This window comes from Oryctolagus cuniculus, chromosome 1 (assembly GCF_964237555.1).
Source record: "Oryctolagus cuniculus chromosome 1, mOryCun1.1, whole genome shotgun sequence".
Lineage (NCBI taxonomy): Eukaryota > Metazoa > Chordata > Mammalia > Lagomorpha > Leporidae > Oryctolagus > Oryctolagus cuniculus.
The window spans coordinates 205,460,892-205,466,611 of NC_091432.1; positions in this window are offsets into that span (position 1 = coordinate 205,460,892).

A 5,720-nucleotide genomic window follows, 5' to 3' on the forward strand; every position below is an offset into this window, starting at 1 on the left:
TTTTGTGTTTGTGGTTTTTCTCTGATTTTTTTTTTTAATTACTCACTGATTTTTACACCTGATATTCTAGGAATGCTCTTGAATGAAATAATCAGCTTAGATTAAGAGACTGGCTGCATTTAAAATATTTAGTTCTTTGATTAATTGAAGCACTTTTCTCCTAGTTGTTTTATTGCATTTGTTCTGAGGAGAGATTATGCCTAAACTACTCAGTTCTCTTCCATAGTTCACTGTTGAGGGTAACAGGTTGTGATTTGTTGTTCTGTGGGTCTAAAGTTGCCTGGCTCTTTGAGAGTTCTTGAATTTTTTTTTAAAGGTTTCCTAGTGTCATTTTTTGTTGGTGGTGTTTTTTTAAAGATTTATTTATATATTTGAGAGGCAGAGTTACAAGAGAGGCAGAGAGAGAGGGAGGGAAGTCGTTCACTTGCTGGTTCAACTCCACAAATGGCCGCAGTGGTTAGAGCTGGGTCAATGTAAAGCCAGAAGCTTCCTCCAGGTCTCCCACATGGGTGCAAGGGGCCCAAGGAGTTAGGCCATCTTGTACTGCTTTTCCAGGCCATAGCAGAGAGCTGGATCGGAAGTGGAGCAGCTGGGACTTGAACTGATGCCCATATGGGATGCAGGCACTGCAGGCGGCAGCTCTACCCACTATGCCATAGCACCAGCCCTATGAATTGTTAAGTTTTGTAATAACTAGCATGTCAGAGAATTTTTATGCCTCTGATAAGGGCAATATTAAGTGGATCCCTGTGGATCATCACTTGCCCTAGAAGCTGGTTAATGGCAAAGTTCTTGTTTTGTGTTTACTAGCAGGGCTAGTAATATATTCCACAAAGTCATCTGATATGACTTAAGAAATAAGTCTGCTTGCAAGGATCGTACAAGGTCTCTGGAGGCCATGGATCCCTTGATTTCCATTCGCCCTGCCAAGCGCACACATGCACACACAATGATAGGATAAGATCCTGCTGAACACACTGTTTGCATTCAGTGAAAAGATGCTTTGGTGCCTGCTCTTAGAAGAAAGGCTTGAGAATAACTTTGTTGGCTGGGGGACAAGTAGACTTCTTGGGCAGCAGGTGCTTTGGGTTTGAATATTATTTTGTGACAGTTGGCTGAGAATGCCAGCTGCCTAGTACCAGGATACCACGGGGTGTGTGCAATATTGTGGAGGAAAATACTAATGCCATGGTATGCTGAATTTAGGGGAAGTTCCTGTAGTTGAGAAGAGCAGAGAGCCCCTGATCCCAACTAGCTTAAGATCTATAAGGTGCTTTCAATGCCCTTTTCAGGTAACGACCCAAAACTGGTGATTTTTATGGCAGTTCAGCCTCTCTCTACAGAAGAGGTGAGTGGGCTTCAGGAATACTTCAAATTGCACAGCAGATTCCATCTGGATTGCATGTGCATTGTTTGTAGGTCTTTTCAGATGCTTAAAGGCATTTTGAAGCTTCATGACCCCCTAGAAATTAGAAATCACAGCTTTAGGAACTTTAAAGGGTGATTTCTTTGAATTGATGCTTTCCATAAATATGCATTGGAGGTGTCTCACCTTGCAGATCTTGTAGGAATGATCTCACTCTTCTTTCTTTCTTTATTTTTGGTCTCTTTTGTTGTTATTTAGCAATGTCATTGTGATTTTCACCAAAATCACATGGCTTGTCAGGCAGGTATATTAACCATGTGACGTGCCTCTTAGTGTCCTACTTACTCCAGGGATTTTTTTTTTTTAGAAGATATTGAGCTGTTTCTGCTACTGTTGTAGTCTTACATGAATTTCCAGTGGATTCTTGTTTTTTCTTAGTCTCTGTGCAAATTTATCACTGTTCTTTAAGAGCATGAGTTCTGTGCCTATGGTATAATGTGCAAACCACTAGAGTGATTTTATGCTGTGAAGACAAACAAATTAGTGTCCATCTGCTTAGACCTTCTGGGATGATAATGCTGGTTTTCATAGGAGCTTGTATACTGGTCTTTATTCCCATGTGTTGTATGGAAAGCCTTTAAATTTTGTTCCTTAACTTTTTTTTTTTTTTTCTGAGAACTGTCAGTTGGCTGATATATCCAAGTCCCAGTGGGTCTGCAGAAAAATTTTGAGTAGTTGCTGCCATAAAAGTCTACCTGACTGTTGGGATAATACAGCTACACTGAGAGCAAATAGAAAATTAATGTGTGGGGTGATCGCTGTGGTGTAGCAAGTAAAGCCGCTGCGTGCAGTGCTGGCATCCTGTACGGGCGCTGGTTCAAGTTCCGGTAGTTCGACTTCTGATCCAGCTCTCTGCTGTGGCATGGGAAAGCAGTGGAAGATGGCCTAAATGCTTGGGGCCCTTTACCCGCGTGGGAACCCAGAACAAGCTCCAGGTTCCTGGCTTCGGATAGGTGTAGCTCTGGCTGTTGAAGCCATTTGGGGAGTGAACCAGAGGATGGAAGACCTCTCTCTCTCTCTGCCTCTCCTTTCTCTGTATAACTCTGCCTTTCAAATAAATAAATAAATAAATCTTAAGAAAAATTAATATGTTGTATGTATGTTAAATTGGATTTACACAGTAGGAAACTCCTGGCATACAGATACTTAAACATTGTCTCAAAGGAAAATTGAACTATACTTTCTGAGAATTTCTGCCCAAATTAAGCTCTTCCTAACATTAACTGTTAAGGTCTTATTAATAGCATACTTCACAGTTATTAAAATTAAGACTTGGAAAGGACAGTGTCTCAACAGCGTAATTCCCAAGATTTAGCAGAGGTGCAGGAAAGGTTTCCATGATGAAGTTACTTCAACTCCATACTTCACTGCCAGATCTCACAAGTCTGCTTTACTAGCTCACTATGTGAATTCAAATCTTATTACATGAAAAACCTCTCCTGACTGCATTTTAAATTTTTTGTGATAATAAAAGGAGGTATTGTGAATTCTGAACATCAGCTCTGTAGATAGCCCATGATAGCTGAGGCTTCTGTTAATGTAGGTAGGTTAACCTTTTTTTTTTTTTTTGAGAGAAGTAGTGGACAAAGTAGGAACCATAGTGTATTCACATTGGTATAATAATGATATATTCTGAAGATCTCAAGTTACTGGAATCTGGAATGGAATAATTTGAAAGTTAGTTTGAGATCTGAAAGGGATCTCAGACCATGTCCTTACTTTGGAGATAAGGAAATAGGTTCTAGGGTCACTTAATTGATCCATAGACTTGAAATGTGACTATCGTTAGAGGAAACCTATATCAAACTATATCATCAGGGATAAATGAAGTAAAAATGGTTTCTGAGTTATTTTAAGTTTTCTGAAGATTATAAACCTAGTATATTTATCCTTGATAGTTCTAATCTATGTAGGCTCTCTGCCAGAGCCTGGATTAGGACTGCATTTTGCTTCTGTATTTCTTGAGTTCTTGTAGTACCTTGTTTTAGAGTAGAATTGAGCCAAAACTTTCTCCCTGCTCTCCCAGGATCTGTTGAGTGCTTATTGTGATTCCAAGCACTATGTTAAGGATATTTCTTTGAAAGTCAGTCTTGCCTGGTATATGGCATTGCCACTTACTAGTATATTATACTAGTATATTATTTTACCTCTCTGCATGAGTTTCTTCTATAAAGTAATAACTGTGTCATAGGTTTGTAATGAGGTTGAAATAAGTCAATATATAGGAGACTTTCAACATAGTGCCTGGCATCTTGTAAATATTCAATAAATTCTAGTTGTTACAAATCAATAGGTAAATTTTTCTTTCCAACTATCTTTCCTTACTGTTTCTAGAAAAGAATAAGAAATCCAGGCCATTTGTATTTAATCTGTGTCTGTCTATCTTTAGTCTGCCTGCTCTGGTTAAGTGTCATCATCCAAGTTATTCCAGAACATCAACAACCACCTAGTGGTAAGAATCCTGATCTTTTCATACAGGCCTCTTCAGCTTAAAATCCTTTTCTTTAATGGTTCTTGTAGTCTTCAGAGAACAAATCAGGCTTAGCACGCTGATCTTGCCTGTAGTTTTGTCTTTCCAGTCCTTATGGCTTGTCAGCTACTTTGTGCTTTATAGTTATATTGACTGTCTGTAATGCCCAGTTCTTCATTTTCATGTTTTCCCAGCTCTGGAGCTCTGCACATGTATATTTTATTTGAGATGCCTGTTTATCCTCAACCTAATCTCTCCACCCCACTTCAGACCAGTAGTCACACACACAAACACCTAGTGTCCTTTTTGCTTGTACAACACCCAGTGTGCATTTCTTTATCAGAGTACAGCTCCATGGGATCAGAATCTTTTCCTAAAAAAGATTTCTTTATTTGAAATGCAGAGTTACACACAGACACACACACACACACACACAAGAGTGAGCGAGCTCTTCATCCGCTGGTTTACTCCCCAAATGGCCACAAAGGCCGGAGCCGGACTGATTTGAAGCCAGGAGCCAGGGGCTTCTTCCGCCTCTCCCATGTTGGTGGCGGGGGCTCAAGGACTTGGGCTATCTTCCACTGCTTTCTTAGGCCATAGCAGAGAGCTGGATTGGAAGTGGAGCAGGTGGGACTGGAACTGGTGCCCATATGGCCAGTACTACAGGTAGCAGCTTTTACCCACTATGCCACAGTGCTGGCCCTCAGGATCTTTATCTCCAGAAACTAACTCAGTGCCTGGCTTACTATAAACATGCAAAAAGTGAGTGACTGAATGATGTCAAACATTCCTGGCAGTTGAATTTGGTTATAATAGATTTATATTTTTATGAGATTTGACTTCAGTATATTCCAAAACAATATGCATCACAAGTGCATTGGGCTAGAGGATTCACAAATGCAAATTTGTAAACAGTTAAAACTGCCTGGATTGTTAGAAATTGCCAACATGTCTGATTCTGGTGGTCTGCCATGTGATTTACACCTATGCTTGTACCAGTTTTTGACTGGACAGCAAGAAATACTGTTGAAACGCTATTTTGGTAAGGTTTAAGAGGCTATAGTTGTGACTTAAATGGACAAATGTAGGTGTGCTTGTATCAGTTTCTGTGTCTTCTGTGGAACTGGGGACCAGGCTGAGGCATGAGCGGGAGGCAGTAACACAAGGGATTAGAGGAGGAAGAGAAAGGCAATGATCAGAATCCTGACAATATTAAGTCATTGCAATGTGTATTTACATCTCTGCTACTACTGTTACTGGCTGTGTGACCTGGGTAAAATTTCTCTGATGTTCAGTTTCTTTATCTATAAACTAGTATGTCTTGTTTACCAACTCTGGAGTATATCTGAAGTATTAGTTTCCTGGGGTTAAGAAGATTGAATGAGGTCATGATTTATAGTAAGTGCCCAGTAAACATTAGCTCTTAGTGTATTGTCTTCAGGTTGTGAAGATACCAGATTGGGAAGAGGTCTCTGAGGTTAGAGACCATACCCATCTTGTCCACTGTGTCTTTAGCGCTTGACACTTAAGTGGAAACTGTTTAGCAAATGTTTGTGGGACTGCTTAATGAGGGCTATTAGGGCAAGGTTGTTAGAGATCTGTGAATACTGTGGTTTTTTCCTGTAGTGCCTCTTCAGATAAAGCTGTTTCAAGTCTACTTCATGATGCCTGGGTCTGAGTTTTCTCAGCATCTCATGTGCTACTTCTTTGAACTATGTCAAGGAAACAAAGCATAAAGCATAGCAGTATTGGGTCTTCTATTAGAAATGAGCTGTTACCATGAGATCTGAGTCCCCAAAGACAATGCAGCAATACATCCGAAAG